Below are 25,663 nucleotides of genomic sequence, written 5' to 3' on the forward strand. Positions count from 1 at the left end.
GAAGATGTTCCTCCGTGTATAATGTTTGACCCATGAATGAGTAACAGCTCAATATGACTACAGTTAATGAAATATGATATAGTAAGCGTACTTTCATATCTTAATGGAATGCGTAGAGAAGGCGTTTAAAATGATTTGAAGGAATACAACTCACAGCAACGATTTCAAAGTTTATAAATCAAGTTATCAGTGTAAACGCGTCCCCTCTTGTAGAAAAGACCGGTGCGATGCTGATATCACTGCACTTTGTGCGGTCAAATACCTAATGAAAAAAAGTATGAATCACAAACATTTAAAAGCTCGGATAATTCAAGACTGCAATAGGTTCTGGAAGGTTTTTGCAATCCAAGACTACCCTCTTTCTGGAAAAGAATAAAATACGCTGTCCGCTAAAAGTGGGTTATAGGAGGGTTAATTCTACTGAAGGCAGATCAGTTTCCATAAGCTAAGCTCACACTGGTTACTGACGTTAACAACTGCTAAAAGTTCCGAACGCTCTACCGTGTCAATACCCGTTTCAACAACTCGCCTTAACAAATCGTCAGGACGTAGAACGACGTTAACTTCTCCACGAGGCGGCTGCAGGAGCAGTGCCTCCCTGTGGCCCTATTCGAACTTGAAGCTCCATGCTAAGCAAGCTCTCTGGCTAATAAGAATCCGCTCCTAAAGTGAAACATGAAGTTATCCTTCTCACAACACATTCAAAGATAGGACTTCTCTAGGAGACAAGAGTAAGTAGTCCCTGAGCCATATGAGTACCTCGCCACTCATATGTAGGTACGAGTACGTGAGAGGCGTTTCTAATAGACGGCTTTACAGCCCAAGTTGGTTTGTCGATGTGCGGATATGCAAGAGGTCCTCAGTTGACTCACCGTCCATATACCTAGAGCTTAGACATGGGCGCCGCATCAAAAAAATATTCAAATGCGTGTGAAATCTTTTGGGACTTCATTGCTAAGGTCATCAGTCCCTAAGCTTACACACTATGTAACCTAAATTATCCTAAGGACCAACACACACACCCATGTCCGAGGGAGGACTCGAACCTCCGCCAGGACCAGCCGCACAGTCCATAACTGCAGCGCCCGTGACCGCTCGGCTAATCCTGCGTGGCGGCCCCGCAATCATTTGGTTTCTAAGGCAGTAAAGTGTCGTCTGCTTTCATTTTAGGAATCACAGGTAAGCGTTTATAAATCTGCTGGTTCTTACTAAATTAGTAATAGACGACAATGTTGGTCTCGTAAAAAGATTTTAATTGGACTGTGATTGTGCTTCTGGAAAGATATGGGACTGTTTTCAGCTCTCAAAAGCTTTTTACTGAAAGGAAGTAATAGTAAAACAAATGAGATTCAATACAAAATTCTATCAGCTATAAGTAACCTGCAATAATGTAAAGAAGAACTCTCCGCAGCCTTGTTAGGAAAAGTTGTACGAAGTACTAGCACTGATCATAAAGGAAGTGAAATATCGGTACTGACCGTATTTGATGATGTATTCTCTTTTGAAAATAATAAATAAGACAGTAGTACACTTCAGCAAGCAGTGTAATAATAGTTTGGCATGAACAACTCACCAGGAATATTAACCACTTTTTTCACTTTTCTTCCTTTTTGCACACACTGGCTTTCAATAGTACTTATTATCTGTATAATAAAGCAGCAAAGTAATTACAATTAAAGGAATTGCTTATGGGAGAGCAATACTAAAAGATGCTTCCTGCGGCAAAATTCAATATAACTTATTTAGATGCTGTAAATGACTACTGCTACGTGTGGGCTAGGATTTGACTCATCTATCTTAATGAGCACTACTTGCACATAATCATGTCTGACAATACCTCAACACTGAAACGTAAGCCTGGATTATAGCTTCTGCTGATTCTAGAATTAATAGAAGTATTTGTCCTATAATTAATAGTGAAATTAAGTTTATTGCTATAGATGTCCCTGTATTTCCTAACAAGATTAATAATAAGTGTCTGGCAATTATATTTGCTGCTAGTTGTACTGTTAATGTACCTGGTCGAATAACATTTCTAATTGTTTCAGTTAGTACCATAAATGATATTAGTGCAGGCGGTGTATCTTGAGGTCAAGGTGTGTAAATATATAATTAGTGTGATTAATTCATCCAAATAATATAAATCTTAAACATATAGGTAAGGCCATTGCGAATGTTAATGCTAAGTGTCTTGTTATAGTAAAAATATAAGGTAATAGTCCTATGAAAGTATTGAGTAATATTATAATGAAAATTGAAATAAAGGTGAATGTTGTTTCACTGAATGATTTTGGTACTAATACTGTTTTAAATTCGTTATGCAACGTTAAATCTAGTTTTTTGCAGGTAATATTAATTCATGATGGTGTAATTCAAAATAATAATGGGATTAATAATAGTCCTAGGAATGTTCTAGTTCAATTTAATGATAAATTAAAAATATTAGTAGATAGATCAAATGTTGAGAATAGGTTTTTATATCATTTTCAGGCTAGATTTTTATCTCAATTATTCCTTTTTCTGCTCTTTTAATAAGATTTGTTTTAAAAGAGAAGACGTTTATTTGATCAGATAGAATTAAAGTGGCTGAAAATATAATAAATAGAGAGAATCAAATGGTGGGGATATTTTAGGGATTTGCATTACAATTCATCAGAAGCAGGCGTCAATTTACTATTATTAATTTACTATTATTTGGTTCAAGAGACCATTACTTATTTTCAGTCATCTGATGTTTCAATGTGAACTAATTATTTAGTTATTTTAGATTGGCACTGTAATGTTAAATATTTTAACTAACTCCTAAAGTCATCTTAGATAATCACTTGAAAAATAAATTTACTGAAGTTGTTTCAACTACAAATAGTATAAATCAGTTGTTTGCTCCACAAATTTCTGAGCATTGACAGGTAATTCTGTGTGCCGGACCGAGATTTGATCACAGCACGTTTCTCTTTTGCGGGCAAGTATCTGCCAGTTTATTGCTTTAGTGTGTAGGGTCGGTCAATGCGGGCACTTAGACTAGGCAATCACACTACTCTGACTCTGGCAGTGAGCATTAAAGCGAGCGAAACCCTTGGGCTTGAAACTTCCAGAACTGACCTTTCCTCGAGGCTTGTAATCCCACAAGGGCAGTTGTGAGTAGCCTGGCGTTGCCCCAGGTTCTGTCAATGCCAACAGGATTACCTGTGATCTCTACTCCGTACACACATTGGTGCCACCGCCATCTCTCATCAGTCCAGTTTACTCCAACAGCCGCAACAGTACTGCCCGGCACTTCTCCGCTCCATCCTCTCGATCTCCTTAAATCTCTCTGGCCTCAGTCGAGCAGCAAAGATTGTAACCATGGGTATATAAGTACCTAGGAAACCATCGATATGAAACGTCGTGACAGACTAAAACTGTGTGCCGGACCGAGATTTGATCACAGCACCTTTCTCTTTCGCGGGCAAGTGTCCTACCGACTGAGCTACCCAAGCACGACTCACTACCCTACCTTGCAGCCTTACTTCCGCCAGTACCTCGTCTCCTACCTTCCTTCTGGAACCACCGATAAACCCGTTGCACAGCGCAATATATACATGAAAATTTAAATACTGTTACTTCCAAGCCTGGACGATAATTTATCATTTGCTCGCCTTTTAGTCTAGTAGACATTAGCTATTTCGAATTGTCACAGTTTTTGCAAATAACTGTTCTGATATTTCAAGCAGAACAATCGTTAGCCGGAATAAGTGAAATCTTTTCTTGGCAATTACATTTTAGTAAAACTTTAACTATGTTTTTATGAAAAATACATGGCTTATATGAAATCTTATGTTATCTTTATTATTATGCAGTTTACTATTCTACAAGAGTTACTAGATTTTACTAAGAAGGGTAACTGCTTTTCAGTTCGAAAACAGGATACTCGGATTATCGCAGCACCTTTTATAGTGCCCTGTATAGGTAAGTGACTAAGGCTAATCTACAGGGACCCATAAAAGGTTTATAGAACACAAACCTATTATTGATTGATAAAGGACGTTACTGCTCCATGTAGTTATACAGTTTTCAACTGATTCTTTGAGATGAAGGTGGTGGTAGTGTCGCTCTCCTGTGACGAAAATGTCCATGGATATTGCTGTATAACATGTTCTGAAAATTCTCTTTTTTGCGATGTATTTTCGTATTTCAGAGCTAACGAGTGAATGTCATGAATAATAGCACAATTTCTTCCACGTCTAAGGTCATCTAAAATAATATTGTTGTTCTTCTTGTCTAGTTGAGTTCACAAGATGCGAACACTTGGCCTGCTAACCACCGTCTAACACTTGCCACAAAGGAGCCTTGCAGCTCTACCACCAAACACACATTTTCTATTCCCGACCAGCAAGTTTCGTTGCGGAGGGACTTCCCTCCATGTTTTATCTTATCACAAAGCTACTTACCCTATGCAAGAACCAGCATTACAAGTAAAGGTTTAATATTTTGATTCTTTGGCAGAACATTATGTTCTAAAATTGCATCTATAGATTCCTTACATTGACATAAGATGTCACATTAAGTAAAAGCAGACAAAGACGTTAAATACGACAAATATAGGTAATATCGATAACAGCGTTGCACGTTTTGTGGGAACTAGAAGTCTCCTCGTCGCCGTCGTCGAAGAAGTCTGTACTCATTACATGGGTTGCGCTCTGCACGTTGCAGATGGTAACTACTCTTTTTATTGGTATTATGGATAACGAGTAACCTTTCAGTCTATCTGTCGTTTTAAAAGAAGAGTAGACATATTGCACTTCATTCCGATACGAACTTACGATCACTAAATATTTACTCGAGCCGCTCTCCGGCAACTACTTGGAGCTAAATTGTAAAGCTAGAAAGTATTTCATAGGCCCAGTATTTTAAAAAGTTATCAATTGGTAAGAAATAAAGACGCACAGGAGGTACGTTCACAAGAGTTGTTGACATGGAAAAAGGCGTCAGCAATGTTGCGTGGTTGAAGATGTTTGAAATTCGGAGAAAATTACGGATAAACTGAAGGAAAAGAAGGGTAATATACAACATGCACAAGAGCGAATGTGGAACAAGAAGACTGGAAATCCAAGAACGCTACTTCCCACTTGCAAGACAGGAATGAGGGCTCTCGCCCCTTCAGTCTATGCATCGAAGACGGAAATAAAAGGAAGGTTCACGAGTGAGATTAAAATTCAGGCTGGAAAGATATCAGCTATAAGATTCTTTGATAACGTTGCTACCCTCAGTGAATATGAAGAGGACTTGCAGGAGCTGTTGAATGGAATAAAGTATCTAATGCGTACAGCATATGGACTGAGATTAAGCCGAAGAAAGACAAAAGTAATGAGAAGTAGTAGAAATGAGAATAGTGAGAAACCTATTATAAATATTGATGATCAAGACAAGGACGAAGGAATTCTGCTACCTTGGAAGCAATAAATAACGGAAGAACCAAGGTGGAAACGTAATGCAGACTAGCAAAGGCCCCGAAAAGACATTCCTGCCAAGAGAAGTCTACTAGCATCAAACATACGCCTTAAAATTGAGAAGAAATTACAAAGAATGTACGTTTTTAGCACGTCACTGCACGGTAGGTCATCGTATACTGTGAAGAAATCGGAACGGAAGTAAACTGGAGTATTTGAGGTATGGTGCTGTAGAAGAATGATGAAAATTATGTGGGCTGGTAAGGTAAGGAATGAGGAGATTCTCCAAAGACTCGGGGAAGATAGGAATTCATGGATAAGCTGACAAAAATAAGGGAGAGGACGATGGCATACGTATTACGACATTAAGGAATAAATTAAATGGTAATAAAGAGTTTACATTGTATCTTTGTAACACGTGTCACGCATTGTGAACTTTCAGGTATTACTTACATAAGCTAATATTAATGTCTATAATTGGAACCTCATTTTCTTCGTTATTTTTGACTTTAATACAAACATTCAGTCAAAGTTGGTGGTAAGGTTTTCTACACCCCGAGAATAATTTTCATTCTTGCCTATTCTATTGCTCACAATGTAATAATCATACCCTCCCACACATATTGAGGTGTGTGATTTCCACATAGACACATAAATATATGCAGCTTTTTTTTAGCTGATATAGTAAATTCGCAGCTATAAAAACCAGTGAGATAGAGGGAAGGTGAAAAAAAAAATTTTCGTTACGCTTAATATGAGGAGTGAAGCATGCAAATCGTCACAATTGAGGGCCTTAACCTGCAGTTATTGATTTTCGATGCAGTTCAGAGCATGTAAAACTTCATAGTTTAGGATTTCCCACAGATGACAGTCTGAAGTTCCATTAATTTCTCGTTGCAGTTCAAAGTTTTTAAAAGTATAACCAAATTGTATTTTTATAACGCAAAATTCAGAATTGATCCTAAAATACATATCGATTGTTCCACAAAACTTTTGGGTCTACTGGTGGATGTCGGTAAATACTTGACACGCTATCTCGACGCAGAGTCTTCTCCCCATCATCAGAAGTACATTGGCGAAAGTCAAGTGGACCCCCCCCCCCCCCCTTCACTCACATGTTTCTGATTGCACCGGCGCATGTGTGGTACATTTGAATGTCTCTGCACAGGCGCTATGTGAAAACACGTGTTGTACTTTTTAGCCTGTGCGTTGCTCCAAGCACCCTCCGTTGGATGCTCGCCTTATTGACATTCATTCGATAAAACGGCGGAACGACGTCGGCTACGCAGAGCACGAACTCTTTCAGTGACAGGATTCCTGACTAGAATCCAACTGAAAACGACTGTCTCTGCTGACAAAATCTTCAACAATCTCATTTCTGCCGATTCCCTAATTACAGTGTTCCAAACCTAGAAGTATTTGGCATCATTTTCGTTTCATCGTACGGATTCTTAATAATAGCTGCCTAGCGCAGAAGTCTTCTTTGACCGATCCTACAAATGCCGAAACTTTTTATTTGTAGGGATAGATCCCTTTAGTGTTATATTTTCGTAATACTCTACCCGTTTTCTCCGAAAACAGTAAATGGCAAGTACGTCCACACGGTGTTCTTCATGGCTTAAATCTCTTCTTTGTTCTGACGGTCATACGTCTGTAGCAGTCTCCGTACCTGATGACGAACATTCATTTCCTAATAACACAATTTCGCCTACAGGCTATAGATATCTGAGATGAAAACAGCTCGGTAAATCAAGGTGTTGAGAACGTTAGTGTTGAGCCGAACGATGGCATCTAGTATCCTTTAAATGAAGATCTACACGAGTGGGATTTCGATATACCGGTTGTCCGAATGTGTCATCGCTGTTAAATTCCAGTGTATAAATGGCAAACAACATTCTTTCTCCATCTCCGCAGAAAACGTTAGGTTTCCGTGAGCGAAGCTAGGAACTTGAAAGAAAAATCTCACTTGCATGGGATATTTTAATGATTAATCTCTTTCAAATTCTAAAGGTGGTAGGGCTAAAATACAGGAAACGAAAGGCTATTTACAATTTGTACAGAAACCAGATGACAGTTATAAGAGTCGAGGGGCATGAAAGGGAAGCAGCGGTTGGGAAGGGGGTGATACAGGGTTGTAGCCTCTCCCCAATGTTATTCAATCTGTATATTGAGCAACCAGCAAAGGAAACAAAAGAAAAATTCCGAGTAGGTATTAAAATCCACGGAGAAGAAATAAAAACTTTCAGGTTCACCGATGACATCGTAATCCTGTCAGAGACGGCAAAGGACTTGGAAGAGCAGTTGAACGGAATGGACAGTGTCTTGATAGGATGATATAAGATGAACATCAACAAAAGCAAAATGAGGGTAATGGAACGTAGTCGAATGCTGAGGGAATCAGATTAGGAAATGAGGCACTTAAAGTAGTAAAGGAGTTTTGCTATTTGGGGAGAAAAATAACTGATGATGGACGAGGTAGAGAGGATATAAAATGTGGACTGGCAATGGCAAGGAAAGCGTTTCCGAAGAAGAGAAATTTGTTGACATCGAGTGTAGATTTAAGTGTCAGGACGTCGTTTCTGAAAGTATTTGTATGGAGTGTAGCCATGTATGGAAGTGAAACATGGACAATAAATAGTTTGGATAAGAAGAGAATGGAAGCTTTCGAAATGTGGTGCTACAGAAGAATGCTGAAGATTAGATGGGTAGATCGCATAACTAATGAGGAGGTATTGAATAGAACTCGGGAGAAGAGGAGTTCGTGGCACAACTTGACAAGAAGAAGGGACCGGTTGGTAGGAGATGTTCTGAGGCATCAAGGGATCTCGAATTTAGCATTGGAGGGCAGCGTGGGGGGTAAAAATCGTAGAGGGAGACCAAGAGATGAATACACTAAGCAATTTCAGAAGGATGTAGGTTGCAGTAAGTACAGGGAGATCAAGGAGCTTGCACAGGATAGAGTAGCATGGAGAGCTGCATCAAACCAGTCTCATGACTGAAAACCACAACAACAACAATGTACAAAGAAGTTAGAGGGCATATTTTTCATTCAGTCTACTTTGAGATAACTTTTAAGGTAAACGTAAAAAGCCGTCAGCCAGTCGATAAGTAAGGAATATATGTATAGTATCAGTAACTGACAGCTGCTTCGCTCCAGATGCATCCTGACGGAAACAGAAAAGATAGTACAGCAATGATAGAAAATCACCGATCAAACAACAGCTCTAACATGAAAGCAACTTTGGAATTCTAGCAAGTGTGTGGTTAAAGAGGACACTGTGCTACTGTTTGGATGTTTCATTCAGACGTTATTTGACCACCATATAGCCCACACAGTTGCTCGAATTGACTGTTTCCTACAATTTGTGATCAAAATCAAAGCAGACAAGGGTACGTCACATTTTACTTGTGAAATTTCAAATCACAGGGAAATAAAATTAATTTTTTTAAAGAGTTAATCACCATTTGACTCTGTATAACTGTATTTATCTTCTGTACCATCCAGATTTCGGTTTTTTTGCCATTATCAAGTACATTGCTGAAAGTTTTTAAACTATTATTACAGCATATCTGTAAAGGCCGTCCAAAGCCTTCACAGATATGTCATAATAATAGCCTAACGTCTTTTAGCATCGTTCTTGATAATGATATAAAATCCGAAATCTATATAGTACAGAGGATACAATGATACACTGACAAATGGCGGCAACTTTTTGTTAGAAAAAATATTGCATAACTGTGGCTCAACACCATCGAAAGTTTTTTCAATAAATTTAGTGCAGGATCCATATCCGAGACGATGATAACTCTAATGTGTTTCCCTTTTCTGTATTCGATGATGCAGTACAGCGAACGACGGAATCTAATTTTATTTTCAAAACGATAGCACTCTTTCCCTCGACTTCTTAACTAGAGAATAAATACGAGTTTTGTTATTAAAATTAGGACCTCACCATGGGAAGATCGTAGTATACAGCACATGTTCTACCTCTGAATTTATTCGTCATCGAGTCCTTTAACAACTAAAATTGCGACGTAATTCAAGAAAGATCTTCTCAAATTTAAAAATGAAGCTTATCATTATACTTCATTTCACAACTACTGATCTAGAATGATAAGACAGTGAAGAACAAAGATCGTATTGCACAAGCCGTTAAACCAGTTGTTGAAGCGTGAGATATTACTTGTTTTTGAAGGTCCAGCGTAGAAAGCCAGTAGAGATAAGAAATGATTTCTAGCGGTACTTTCAGGCGTTATCTCGTCCGTTTCCACAACTTTCTCTCTTATAGTTTTGTGTAGTGAGAAGAAAGTGACTTTCCGTTACTGTGAAGACGTGCTTTGAGTACTCTCTCCGCTAGTTTTATCGTAAAAAGGTATAGCTTTCGATCGTTTTCTCTGAATGTTGGCATTAGCTATTCTGCAAAATAGCTTCAGATACCAAAAATGAATGTGAGGCCGTAGGCTGCAACCACTGCTAGAAAGACGTTTAAGGTTACGTGTTGTACTTACTAAATATCGTTTCATTTCCCTTATGTAGTGATTTTTTATTTTGACGCTATTCCTCTGGTAAACACAACAAAAATGTAAGTTATACCTGACGACTGTTGTACATGTGGCTAATCCGTACTAAGCGCGATAGAAACAGCGATAATATTTTCATAACGAAGTTTGCATTTTTCCAATGAAAAGTGAAATGACAATGTAACTAAAAACAAACTTTTTTATAGCGATGATGTAAGTTTGATGATATACACACAGGGTGACCTGCTTACTCCCTTGAATTATATGTTTGCCGTTTCTAAGTTACTGATGATATATTTTTAAGCATAATTCTTCCAACCACCTCATGAAATACTGATCGAAGTGTTATAAAAATTTTCTTTATCACCGATACATGACAATAACCGCTATTTAATGTTCTTTCCAAATGTCTTCTTTTTTTAGATTTGAGAGGAAATTGAAGATAGTGTAAATACCGAAAAACCAGGATGCTTGATATTAGACTCTAGAAAGATATAAATAACTATTGTACGAAGAAAGAGGGCTCCTACAAAAAACGTTATGTGGTAAGAACAGTCCTCACGTCAGAAGAAAACGTGAGAAAAAAATTTTTATTCTTCTACAACTACGAGGGTAAGTCAAACGAAAACTTTAAATATTTTTTTAAATATTATTTATTGTGCAGAAGTGGTACAAAGCCGTATCACTTTTCAACGTAATCTCCCCCACGCTCAATGAAAGTACTCCATCGCTTACAAAGAGCATGAATTCCTTCAGAAAAAAATTATTTTTGTAATCCACATAACCACTCATGCACCGTGTGGCGTACCTCTTCATCAGAACGGAACTGATTTCCTCCCAGTGCGTTTTTGAGTGGTCGAAACATATGGAAAATAACTTGGAGCAAGGTCTGGTGAGTATGGTGGATGAGTAAGACACTCAAAATGCAAGTCTGTGATTGTTGCAACTGTTGTACGGGCAGTGTGGGACTTTGCATTGTCATGTTGCAAAAGGACACCTTCTAACAGCAATCCACGTCGCTATGATTTGATTGCAGGCCGCAGATGATTTTTTGGAAGATCTGTGTATGATGCACTGGTGACAGTGGTCCCTCTAGGCATTTAATGCTCCAAAATGACGCCTTTTTCGTCCCAAAAGAGAGTCAGTATAACCTTCCCTGCTGATGGTTCTGCTCGAAACTTCTTTGGTTTTGGTGATGCGGAATGACGCCATTCCTTGCTCGCTGTCTTCGTTTCAGGTTAGTGGAAGTGAACCCAGGTTTCGTCCCCCCCGGTAACGATTCTTCCGAGGAAGCCATCACCTTCTCGTTCAAAGTGCCGAAGAAGTTCTTTACAAGCATCAACACGTCGTTCTCTCATTTCAGGAGTCAGCTGCCGTGGCACCCACCTTGCAGACACTTTGTGGAACTGGTGCACATCATGCACAATGTGGTGTGCTGACCCATGACAAATCTGTAAACATGCTGCAATGTCATTCTGTGTCACTCGACGGTTTTCCATCACTATGGCTTCAACTGCTGCAATGTTCGGTGTTCGCAAGTGGGGCGGCCATCTTTATACTGATACTGCGACGGTACATGTGCATGTGCACTATGATGCCACCTACAGGCCATTCTGCACCTGTTTGTAACACGCTTAGCAATTTACAGGATAACGGCGAGAAATTTCAATTTGTTATTACAAATTTAAGGTTTTCATTTGACTCACCCTCGTATAACTGAGATATTCTTGAGAATTTCAAGTCAGTGATATATCTTGTCTTACGAAGATCAGTACGTGTCTACCTATTCTTTACAAAATAAATGATTTACAGGAATACTAAAATGTAAATAATTCAAGCGGAACATACCACAAACCAGTTTCAGAATACATCACAACATACTAGATTTACAATGACAATGGATCTATGGCAGTCAAATCAGATCCATTACAAGCCAAATACTCGTTATCAACAATGTCAGTTCTCTTATCACTGACATTAGTACTCTTATCATTGACAGCATCAGATTACAAGCCATGCACCGTACAATACCCCTCTCCTGGCCTCCACTTAACACTACCCCCCCCCCCCCCCCATTCTCGTCTCTCTACCATTGAATCTCAGTTTCACATTAACTGTCAAACTGTCAATTTCATTCATTAAAATTGATTAAGAATACAAATGAGTAGTTCATTCTTTAAATAATTATATTGCCAGAAATTAATTAATAACTAAATAATTCAAACGGCTGTAATTATGTGGAACCATAACGCATAATCAGTAGTATTTACGTATCTAAATACATCAATCAAACACGTACACGCACACAAATATCTCCAATTCATATGTAAATTCTTTACTCCTTGCACATGTTCTCTCTCTCAAAAAGTAATCCAGTAATTGTGCGGATATTGGGTACATAAACTCTCTCTCTCTCTCACACACACACACACACACACATGCACAAACACTGCATGGTGTACCATATCTATAAATATTATACTGTCTCTTTATTATTGTGTGAATATTCGGTACATAAACTCTCTCTCTCTCTCTCTCTCTCTCTCTCTCTCACACACACACACACACACGTACACACACTGCATGGTGTACCATATCTGTAAATATTATACTATCTCTTTATTAAACTTCATCTCACATACGTTTGTGTGCACAAAATTTTCCAAATTTGCGTCATAATTTTCATCTCTCTCTTTGTGCCTACGTCCACCTCATCACTAAATTTCACCTCTATGTGTCTGCACAAAATACTTCCACATCGACTTTCTAACTATAGTATATTACAGGAGGAATGAAAACTAGAACAATAAACTCTTATAGTATACAGCATATTAGAAAATAATTTACAGTGATCTGCGAAGTTTTAGGCAGCCAAACACAGTGGAAACATAAGAAAATAACAAATACTCTAGGAGTATTGTCGACTGCAAGCAGCAGGCGTTTGCTATCTGAGCAAATATTTGAGACATCTCCATTAGAGAACGAAGTTTTGCTTGCTATGTCTCCCTTAATAAAACAGAAATAGCACTGTATAGCGTTTTGGAAGAAACTGCATAAATCTAAATAACATACAAAAATCAAAGAGGGTGCAGAATCTGTGAAGCCCTCTCTGTTAAGCAAATGTATTGTCTTTGTATTCAGCTGGCCGCGGTGGCCGAGCGGTTTCTAAGCGCTTCAGCCAGGAACCGCCCTTCTGCTACGGTCGCCGGTTCGAATCCTGCCTCGGGCATGGATGTGTGTGATGCCCTTAGGTTAGTTAGGTTTAAGTAGTTCTACGTCAACGGGACTGATGACCTCAGATGTTAAGTGCCATAGTGCTTTGAGCCATTTGTCTTTGTATTAAAATCTGAATAAGCACTTACATCATCGATGACTTAGTATGTCATAATTAAACAACCTTGCGAAGTACACAAGGAGGCACAACAATTGCCATGTAGAGATCTAATGTTAGTATATCGTACACTTCATGAATAGAAATTGATATTCTAGTATATACATTCATTTTCACAAACTATTACTACTAGATACACAGAATTACGTATCAATAGTCTTGCATATAATTGTCTCAAAATCATTCACTCTGCCACTATATCTTGTGCACGTGGTACCACTGTTGAGAAAGTAAAATTAACCTCAGCTGATGCTTGAGAATGTTGCAGCCAATATTTCTTTCAGTCTCCCAGATGAACCAGAACCTCTGCCCTGAATTTTATGATCACACGTCTTAGATTCTGTATCGGATAACCCTGCCCGTTTTCCAACGCTGATAGTCTTTTAATGGATAGTGTACTTCCCAAAGGTTTCAAGTTCTGTAACATGCAAACCGAAGAGTCCCTACTTTATTGTGTAACAAGAACCTCATAAGCAAATTACATAGATTCTGTTAACAGCGTGTAGTGCCATGTTCTACTTACATTTTCCAAGTAAAGCGATGACGGTGATTACAATGATGATTGCAACATCTCTGAAGGGTGCCCCAGCAACAACGAGCTACTGCAGCGAATCTTCCAGCCTCTACGTTACACCACCATGGTGATTCAGCAAGCAAAAATGTGGTAAATGAGCATTAATCAGTTAGTTCAGTCTTCTTGTCAATGTCAAGATCATGTTTTGGTATTTCCCATGTTCGAAATACACAGAATCTTCGAGGAATGAAAGACTCAAGATAAACACATAATCAAGGAAACTCAATCTATGCACCAGGTAACAGATAACCATATTCTGCATCTGTGTGACACAAATTTGCAGTAATAAGTGTGTTTACTCTTCACGGAGTGTGTAACAATCCGAGTGCGTATTAGGCACCACAACAGTAGTCAGAAGATTCTCACTGTCGCCTCTGCAGTAAGATAGGATAGCGCTTATCTGAACACTATCTCTGATGCTGCATTCTGTTATGTAGATATAATACAGGCACTACACTTCGGCCTATATTCTCAGTTCTACTGCAGAATCGATACAGTATCCCGCATCTATTGACAAGATCGAATGTGTGCTGCAAAATCCGATGCGGTAATTGTCTTACGTTTTCAAGTCTACAAAACATACTTTTTGGGAATGTTTCTCAGCCAATAGAATGTTCTCATATGCAACTGAAATTAACTCTTTGATACATATAAGAAACGATGGTTTGTTTTCTTTTGACGGATTTTTGGCTGAGTAACGAATAGGAAAATAAATGTTCGCATAGAAAATATTTATTAACGTTTCCATGTAATATCCATCTTAATTTTTAACCTATGGTTTAAATGTAGATACTGATCACCTACTTATTTCTCAACAGTAATTCAGTAAATAAAAGGAAAATATGTACTCGAATTGTAATACATGTCATTTTTTCCCATAAACTATGTATCTCTTTACGACTTTACGAGTTAGCGCTGTTCATTTTTTTCTAGGTGAGAGTAATCACGTATTTTAATGTTGCCTTTAATATTCCGCCCTACACTACTGTTAAATTATTCTACGGCTTCTTGGGCATTCTTGTGGAATTTTCGTATAAACTTCAAGCTTTCAACTTTAGTGAACGATAGCTCCTTAGAAATAGTTAATCCATCGGCTTTAAACTCAGCAAACAGCTTTATTACTCTGCAACCATCCTTTTTAAGTAGAGCTAAATGGAAACGGAATTTTTATAAATAAATTTTTCGCGTATCCTTTAAAATATTGTAAACGTCCTTGGTTTGCTTTATTTTCACAACTACACGAGCACTCAGTCACCTTCCATTGCTATTTGCAGTAAAGGATGATATCTTCTATTCTCCATATGTCTCCATATCTTCCCATGTTGAATGAAACATGTAAGCCTTACTTGCATATTATAATGGCTTAGAATTTTTCAAATTGCAGCTTATATTCCTCTGTTACGGCTACTGTTTTCCTCATACAATCCAATCTGTTTTTATTCTCCCTCAATATCTTCTATCGATACTTTTCTTTTGTGTACATATACCACACTAACGACACTTAAAGAATTACTCTATTTCGTAGGTAATGGTTTACGTCTGTTCGACACATTGGCTCTTATTCTTAACAGTTGTAGAATAAGATTCATTTTGTGGGAACCAATCCTAATTATTCAGTATATATATTTCACAGCTTTGTAGAGAACAATGTTGTGCATGAAAACATCTTTCTCCTGCATTAATATAACACTTGTAGGGAAGGTGGTTGTTTCCTTTTTTGGAGTCTATGTTAATAATCTCCATAAAGTTCACAGTTAAATGCCGAGTGAAGTATCGTAGTATCTAGTACACAATACACGCATTCAGGAGGATGATGGTTCAAACCTCCAACCAGCTATCCAGATGTACGTTTTCTGCGATTTATCTAGACTACTTAAGGAAGATGGCAGGATGTTTCCGTTTACCTCCCCATCCTACCCTAATCAGAGCTTGTGCTCCATTCCTAACGACGCCGATATCGATGGGACACTAAATATTAATCTTCCATACTACGTAAATTGGAGGTGGAGGGGGGGGGGGGGGATCGGAGGAAAAGAAAGTGAAGGAACTAATGATATCAGTTACGTCAGTACTTCATATGGAATCAGCAGCTTTCAATGAAAACGTGTGCTGGACCTGGACTCAAACCTGGGCTCTCCTGCTTACTGGACAGTGTTAAGTTGACTACTGCGCCCCCCGGACACAGTGTTTATCGCAAATGCGCGTACTGTCTCGGCATGTTCCGCGGTTGACCCACACTCCCTTCTAGCGCCACCCGTCCTGAGCCCTGTCCATGTTCTCCATGCTAGCTAATTTTAGATTCCTGCTGTAGGTTGAATGTAAACGTACATCCGCACTGAAGATTGTGGATTCATTGGTCAACAAAGCTTATATGAATGTGTGGTGTCTGAAACTTTCGGCCATGTTTAGAATTTACGGAAAACCTACAACAACTGAAGATGTTATCCGTGCCATTTCCTGTAATACAGAAATTCATTCTTTCATTGCACGATTCACAGACTTTTGAAACTTCCATCAGAAACGCATATTATTCGGTAAGAGATTAAAGTTCTTCAATATATGCAGAGTCCTATGATTAGAAAACTGACAGTAATGATTCTTTATGCAGAAAATTACAGAGTTCTTTCAAAAATTTCCTTCCGCCTAATGATAGTAGCAGCTATGAATTTACTAAAATAACTTACTTACCTATCACATGCAATGAAATTAATAATTTATTTGAGAACACTAATTTCAATCTAGCATACATAACTAGCAATTCATTGCACAACAATCTTAGGCATAACACTGGAAATCAGCGACAATTACCTAAACCCGGGGGTACATAAAATTCTTTTCGATACCTGTGATAAAATGTACATTGGACGAAAAGGTGGTAATTTTCAAATCATATTCTCTGAATGTACAACAGGAATGGCAAGCGGTAAATCTATTTTTGACCAACACATTACACGCAATAAACAATCCATAGGGTCTATTTCCAATAACCGAAAAATTCTTCACGATGTCCCAAACGCCTAGTTTTAATACTACTTTAAAAGAATTCGAAATTACGTTCATCGTAAAGAAAGCATTGTCTCTGCTTAACGAACCCTTGGATATTAGACAGAACTTTTTGTTCGATCTCTATGACTATTTGCTCTGACATTGCATCTACATACATATCTACATCCATACTCCGCAAGCCATCTGACGGTGTGTGGCGGAGGGTACGTTGAGTACCTCTATCGGTTCTTCCTTCTATTCCAGTCTCGTATTGTTCGTGGAAAGAAGGATTGTCGGTATGCTTCTGTGTGGGCTCTGATCTCTCTCATTTTATCCTCATGGTCTCTTCGCGAGATATACGTAGGAGGGAGCAATATACTGCTTGACTCTTCGGTGGAGGTGTGTTCTCGAAGCTTCAACAAAACCCCATACCGAGCTACTGAGCGTCTCTCCTGCAGAATCTTCCACTGGAGTTTATCTATCATTTCCGTAACGCTTTCGGGATTACTAAATGATCCTGTAACGAAGCGCGCTGCTCTCCGCTGGATCTTCTCTACCTCTTCTATCAACCCTATCTGTTACGGATCCAACTCTGCTGAGCACTATTCAAGCAATGGCCGAACAAGCGTACTGTAACCTACTTCCTGTGTTTTCGGATTGCATTTCCTTAGGATTCTTCCAATGAATCTCAGTCTGGCATCTGCTCTACCGACAATCAACTTTATATGATCATTCCATTTTAAATCACTCCTAATGCGTACTCCCAGATAATTAATGGAATTAACTGCTTCCAGTTGCTGACCTGCTATATTGTAGCTAAATGATAAGGGATCTATCTTTCTATGTATTCGCAGCACATTACACTTGTCTACATTGAGATTTAATTGCCATTCCCTGCACCATGTGTCAATTCGCTGCAGATCCTCCTGCATTTCAGTACAATTTTCCAATGTTACAACCTCTCGATATACCACAGCATCATTCACAAAAAGCCTCAGTGAACTTATGATGTCATCCACAAGGTCATTTATGAATATTGCGAATAGCAATGGTCCTACGACACTCCCCTGCGGCACACCTGAAATCACTCTTACGTCGGAAGACTTCTCTCCATTGAGAATGACATACAGAGTCAGTGGAACTCTTTCTATTGCATGTAACGTGCCTTCGTCTCTGCTGCTTGTAATAATATTACGATGCATATCCTGTTTTGAATCCTCTTCTGTTTTTATTATTTTTAATTTCTCACTCATTGAGACTAATTGTGTACTGTTTTTGTCTTTTGTCAGTACTTACTTACTGATGATGTATAACTATTCAAATGACACCCACTTTGTTCCATATCCAACATTTTAGTGACAGATCACTTCGCTTATCAGAACACTTTTACTTTCTTTGGTTGGTTCAAATGGCTCTGAGCACTATGGGACTTAACATCTATGGTCATCAGTCCCCTAGAACTTAGAACTACTTAAACCTAACTAACCTAAGGACATCACACAACACCCAGCCATCACGAGGCAGAGAAAATCCCTGACCCCACCGGGAATCGAACCCGGGAACCCGGGCGTGGGAAGCGGGAACGCTACCGCACGACCACGAGATGCGGGCTTTACTTTCTTTACGTCATAAGTAAAGTAGTAGGAAAGTCTTATAAGATGAACATCCGCAATTGAAGAACGTATTTATACAATAAAATTCGCCTCAGTTTCCAGCAACTTTTTTAACTTCTTCCACTATTCAAAGATGAAAGCTTCATCCTTAGGTGCCACCAAATAATTATTGCATTACTCACGTCCGTGTCGTGTTGTCCAGTCAAACGCTGTGGTTCCTGGCGTCTTTTTGACGTGGGTAACATCCGCTATGTGTATCTGGCCCGTCCGTCACACATTTATGTTCACATAGCTATTTGGTGGCACCTAAATATGAAGCTTTATGTTTCGAAATCGGTCTTGAACCAAATTAAGAAAATTACTGGTAACTAAAACTGATTTTTGTTCTATAATCAGATGGTAACTATCTGCCTGATGGAACCATACTATAATAAACATTGTGTTCATTATTATTGTTGGCATTTGAAAGCTAAAGTTAGTTGGTGGTATTATATTCCTTATAAAATTACGTGTCTGGTCCAGTCAACGTTTCAGTGACTAGCCAGTGCTTCTATACTCTGTGACTGGTGACAGGAAACGCCTCGGTGTATCCGCCGTTCACGTCTGTTGGCCTTTTTTGAGCTTTTTCAGTTCGTAGTGTACACGTTTTCTGCAAGTCCCTATAGAGGTCATTTTATATCTAAATGTATTTTCATTGTTGTAATGACGTAAGTTCCTGTTCTATCTAATGAACCTACTATATTTACTGTATGTAAGTATATATTCACCCACATATTGCTCCAAATCAAGAAATAACAGGCCAGTACATATTGTATAATCGGAACCCATGAATCTTTGTTAAGTAACCATAGTGACCAGTGACGTCCCTTTCGACGACGTCTGATAGATATACGTTACACACAAGCCCCATAGGGGATATCATATGTGTAACATACAGAGTCAGTGGAACTCATTCTATTGCACGTAACGTGCCTATCGTCTCTGCTGCTTGTAATAATATTACGGTGCATATACTGTTTTGAATCAAAGTTGTAATAACAATCCAAAACTTTTATACCTGTGACTTCTATCGGAACACATCAGCCTTTATGCTGTAACAATGGTTAGTGGCAGTGGCTGGTCCTAGCTGCCAGTATGGTTGTGGTTGCTGGTCTTACCCTTCCATGCGTTTGTTTGACGTGAGTACCTTGTGCCCAAGTTCAGTGTCAAGCGCGCTGTTTTTGTAGTTCCTTTGTGTTTTTAGGGGCTTTGGTGCTCTTCCAATTGTACTAAATGTTTTTCTTAATGTAATTATAACTAAATTTCGAGTAAAAAATTGGAATCCGTACTTAAGTATGTTTAACTTGGAATCGGAACACATCGATCCTCATACCGTTGCTATGGTTACTAGTAGAGTTCTTTTTTAAGCTATCTTAGATGTACACATGTTATATGCAAGTCCCATAGAAGCCATTTTCTGCCTAATTTTAGTATCAATGATTTGTCCCTTTTTTGTCCTTTTGTAGTTGCTTTATTCTTTTCAGCATCATTGGTACTATTTATATTTATTAAATTTACGCGTTACCTTTTCTTATATAATTGTGATTATTTCCCAGTCAAAAATTTTAAGTCACACTTCTGTACCTTTGACTTTAAATCAGAGTACTTCGATCTTCATACTGTGGCAATGGTTACTGGTGGCGTCCTTTTAAACTCTTTTTCATCTACATATGATACAAGAAAGTCCGCGTAGAGGGCACTTAGTGTCTAATTTTAATGTCAGTAGCTTATTGGTTTATTGTTCTTTGGCACTTCCTTTTTATTCTTTTAGGCCATTGGTACTGTTCCTATTGTCCTAATGTACTTGTTATCTCTTCTGCGTGAAATTATGATTACGTTCCGAGTCGAAAATTGTGAACCACACGTAGTACCTTTGACCTGAAATAGGAAAATATCGATTTCATAGCTTTACAGTACTTATTTGTGATGTTTTCGTGAACCCACTATGCCCTATATATACGTGGCCACAAGTCCAAACTGAGGGCACCTTGAGTCTCGTTCGAATGTTAATGGTTTCTTTATTCATAATGCCTCTTTTACATATTCTTTTATTGTATTTTATGAAAGCCTTTTTTTATATCCACACGACCGTGCACGTGACGTAAGTATTTCGTGCTACGATTGCATATTTACTGATTTTATTCGTATTTCACGGTCGCTGGTTATCACTGACGTAATGCTGGAGACGGTTGGCGGAGCTCTCGCTGTTTACGCGATGGCGGCTGCGCGTCACACCAGCCTGGAGCAGTTGGTCCTCCATACCTTCAGCTCCGGCTCTCAGCAAAGGTATCTCTTCTTCTACCTGTAACTTATGTCATGTTTTACTGTTGTGTTCACCTTCATGTGTCGCCTAATAACACTTACGTTATTCCATTTACAGAATAACAGTCTGAGAATGTTGAAACATTGATCGACACTGGTCACCGATTCGAAAATGAAATTATTTATGTTGTATAAGCTGTTTTTATTTTATTTTATTTTTAAATTGCGTGTACATTTTGTAGAGATTTGCAAAACGGGTTGCTACAAAGGTAACATGAGGTTATTCAGGGCAGCGCAGTTAAAAATAAGTCGCCTCCTCTTTGAATGCGAATGCAATATTTAGATTTCTGAAATAAATAGCCACAACAATGGAGAATGTTAAGCAATAATGGATTGTTAACATTCTTCTTTCAGCGTTTCTGTTTATTTCATCAGTCAAGTTGGAAGTTTCTCTTTGTGGTCTAAAAGATGACTTTCTTGATACAAGAAAGAACTGAAGTTGTGGATGCTTATGTGAAAACAGGTTGGATTAAGGAATCTCGCGAAATTTTCATGGTCAAGTGTCCGGAAAGAGGTCTATCAGCAAAGAGAGCAATACAGAGCCTTTATAAAAAAAACTAGCGCATCTACGGATCTGCGCAAAAGGAAAAACGACAAAGGAACCCTTCAGTTCGTATACCAGAAGTTATTGCAGACATTCACCGATGAACTGTTCAGAGCCCAAAGAAGTCTACATGTAAATTGACCCAGCAGGTGCATGTAAGTACGAGAGTTGCCAGTGGATATTGAAAAGTCTTAATTTGAAGTCACATCGTATGACGGTTCTGTAGCAATTACCGGAGGATGACAGTCAGAAATATGTAGATTACTTCATGTGGCTTTAGAATAACATCAAGGATGATTTGTTAGCCCTTTCCATTACATCATGAGTGTTGAATTATGGTTTTAACTTTCCGTTCATGTGAACAAGCAGAGCACGAGCTACTGGGCCATGGAGAGCCCTAACACTGTGTGTCGACAATCATAAAAAAAAACGGCGTCTGTTGCGGCGTTAAAGGAACGTGCATCACTGAACCGATATATTTCGATACTACCCTTAACACGGTTGTATACGTGAAAATTTTAGAAACGTTTTGTGCTGAACTCAGTGAATATGAAAGACAATACAGCTTCTTCCAGCAAGATGGGGCAATAGATCACGTGTATGAGGTACTTCTGTAACGAGTCCACGATGTCCAATGAGCAACAAACTTCCAGCAAACATTTATAGCGATCATGTTCGCCGGACCTAACAAATGTGACTTTTTCCTCTAAGGAAACTTGAATAGCATGGTCTGTGAAAGAAATCCACACACAGAGTAGGGGAAGTTGCCTCCATCGGTATCAGAAATTTATGGGAGGTGTATCTGAATATGCTTAGACGTGCACAGCTGTGTATTGATGTTGCAGGCTGTCACTTGCATCATCTTATACAACTGTGTTTTTCACTGTAAGTAAATGGTAAGTCCATTTCAGCTCTTCGTTTTTTTAAACACTGCATTTCCTTTATACTTACACTGGCTACTTTTATCTGCGCCACCCTGTACATGAGTGTTACATCACAGCAGGAGAAACATATTATTCTTAAACCAGAATATTGTTCTCCACAATATCATCAAATATAGATTTCTGAAATAGGATTAGTTGCAGCAAGCAATGTTATTCCACAGATCTTAAGACAAAGAACCAACATATCAAACAGACTTCATCCTTTCACAGGTGTGAGAGCCAAGAGACCTGCCTGCCCAGACGGCTAACAGGGCTGAACACATTGCGCATCTGGATGTCGGGCGGCTTACCCAGTCTGACAACCGCTATAGGCTACGGTCACCGTAGCACACGTTCCACTGTGCACAGAAACGCTCTTCAATAACACTCTTTAAAAACAGTATCGCTCTGTACGGACACAGTGGTTGCATTTACTGACAATCAAGATGACTTTCCAGAAGTCACTACGAGCCGTGACCTTTCCTACAGGAAATCACAAATACAGTAGCATAGCTTGAGGAACGGTATCAAACGCCTGCTACAGTTGGTAGTATTTCACAAGAGTTATGTTTTCTAAATCCGTGCTATGTGTCAAGAGAACATTTTTTTTCTTTGTTTCTGAGGGAATTCCTACAGCCCATCACAGTATGTGTTCCAAATTCGCCGGCAATGATACGAGTCTCTAATTCTGCGGATTATTCCTATTTCCTTTCTTGAATACTAGTGTGACCTCTGCTACTTACCAGCCTTTAAATACAAATCTTTCCTCGAGCGAGGGTGGTGTATGATTGCTGGGTATTGAGCCATTTAATTCAGTCTAATTTCTATTCAGTCTGGACCAGAAGACTAGCCTTTAGTTAGTGATTTTTACTTGGTGATTGCCCCTGGTACACTTTACATTCGACCTGATTCTCTCTGGATATTCTGCGAGATTTCCAGACAGAGTTTCTTTGTGGAAACGATTACCAGCATCTCGCATTGATATCCGTCCTATATATCGAGCTCCTGCAAAACTTGGCCTCTCTTGGGGATTTTGCGTTCTATCCTATTAGGGGGTCCAACACGACCCATTCAAGCCCACAGAAAGCCAGATTCGGTTTATATTGTTTTTACATGATGACAGCCCCGTCTCCTGAACATTTCTCGATAGCAGATACAATGGAGCACTATCTTACCCCCAAAAGAGTCACTCATGAGAGTGCAGTGTTCTTGACTCCATTTAGTGATGCTGCAGGTCACTGAGAAGCATAAAGGCTATAGTTTGCTCTTTTTTCCAGCCGATCATTTTACCTACATAGCAAGGGCACGTTGGCTAACTATACAAATGTAGACTAATCAGTCATTCAGAATTTTGTACCTACTAGCACTGAAGATGCTGCTATCTCTCTTCATGAACCATATTTTAGTCTGGCCTCTTCGTATATACACTTCTCATAAGGCTGCACATTTTTACACTAAGATTGTCTGTATCGTCGAGACACGTAATGCATAACAAAACGTCGACGTCCATGGAATATATGAGGGCTTTACCTAAGGCGTAGTATAACAATTACTTAAAAGTGCTTTGAAATTCGATGCCTGAAGTGAGGATACTGTGTATCTTAAGCGCTGAACAACATGAAAGGGAGATGTAGAGAAAATGTACATGAATTTTTTTAACTTCATCACTGGGAGAAATTCACTCAAATTTTGCAATTTAAGGGGGATACAAACCTGCATCCTAAAAACAGGTGGGAAAAACAGAAAATGTATCATAAAAGCATGAAGCGTTGTCTGATATTCATAGAAACCTTTGTGAGTCACAGAGTTCCAGTATTTCTTTAAGTTAGTAACTAGGCAACCTGGCTACAAGTATGTTACATTCAAAAGTGCGTTTTAGTCACGATTTAATCCTATGTAGACTAAACCTTTCTGTAAAGATAACATATCAAATATTGTAAATAATCGGTCTGTGCACGAATAAACAACTCCTCATCAGTTACTGGGCATAATAAAATTATCGATTTAAATGTGTTTCCTTAAATTCTCATTTTATAAACCACAGCAAGCTTAACTTCAAATTAAACTTGTTACGTAAGCTGACAACTGATGTCCAAAACGACAATTATTTTGCGTGTTACTTACAGCTCGTCGTCTGCTCTTATCGGGTTGTTATGTAGATGACTTCACAGGAACTGGAAGACGATGACACCAAGAGCGGTTCCGCTGTTACATGAGTTTCGTCTTGATTCCTTACAGTGAACTACCGACCTCGGCGATGTCTGAAATCAGTGAAATGGTAATTAGGATATTTTTTGTGGTCCTAAACCCAAGGAATCTCGTGTAAATACTGTTTATATTTCCAACAAGAATCCTTTACTGGTGAGAAAATAAGCGATTTGATTGCGTAAATTTTTTGCGATGCCTGATACACGACCAAGGCGGCATATCGTGTAGAGCATTGTCTTTTTTCTGATACATTCAACAAGTGAACATTAGGTGACATTTTTTCCATTTTTGCCTTAGGTAATTAAACTGTTTGCTCGAAGTACAATTTCTGTTTCCATTCACCTGGACTCATTTTTTAATCCAACTGATTACTTAAGGTTGTTTATTCTCTTACGAAAATTAAGATGTCTCGTTTGAAAATCACTTTGCCGTAAGTAACTAGTCGTGACGAAATAATACGCTCAGATAGTCAATGCTAATGTTTCATCTGTGAAATAATTAATTTTTTTATCCTTTAGAAAAGACGTAACGAAACTAAACATATGTATAAGGGTTTTCTTGATACCGAATTATACTACGAGAACCTTACACTCAATAATGGATTAAAATTCACTTCATGCTTTCTGGGATCCACTATAAAAACTGGAATACATAAAAGTAGTACCATCTCTGCTAAAAGAATTATTCCATTACCTTAGCACTATTACGTACGACTCCGCGCATATATAAATTTATAAAATAAGGCGAACACAAGTAGCAGATGAAATTAAATATATATAACACATCAAATGAGAAGGAGACTTCACTTTTTTCACCAAAAGAACGGCCTGCCGAAGTGGCCGTGCGGTTAAAGGCGCTGCAGTCTGGAACCGCAAGACCGCTACGGTCGCAGGTTCGAATCCTGCCTCGGGCATGGATGTTTGTGATGTCCTTAGGTTAGTTAGGTTTAACTAGTTCTAAGTTCTAGGGGACTAATGACCTCAGCAGTTGAGTCCCATAGTGCTCAGAGCCATTTGAACCATTTGAACCAAAAGAACGAACAACTTGCCTCATACGATGTAATGGATAAGTTCAAGGTAACTTCTATTGTGGCTTGCTGTGATATTTTTTGCAC

The 25,663-nt window shown here is 38.7% G+C and overlaps 1 protein-coding gene across 1 annotated transcript in view; it reads right to left on the reverse strand.

Moving 5' to 3' along the window:
• The window catches only part of LOC126474581 (neuropeptide F receptor-like), a 438,149-nt gene that overhangs the window by 41,079 nt on the left and 371,407 nt on the right, over positions 1 to 25,663 (reverse strand). Inside the window, exon 2 of the mRNA XM_050102056.1 lies at positions 24,466 to 24,602. The gene's annotated coding sequence lies outside the window, so the exon portion shown is untranslated. The remainder of the gene's footprint in view (positions 1 to 24,465; positions 24,603 to 25,663) is intronic.

The sequence above is a fragment of the Schistocerca serialis genome, chromosome 4 (genome assembly GCF_023864345.2).
Source record: "Schistocerca serialis cubense isolate TAMUIC-IGC-003099 chromosome 4, iqSchSeri2.2, whole genome shotgun sequence".
NCBI lineage: Eukaryota > Metazoa > Arthropoda > Insecta > Orthoptera > Acrididae > Schistocerca > Schistocerca serialis.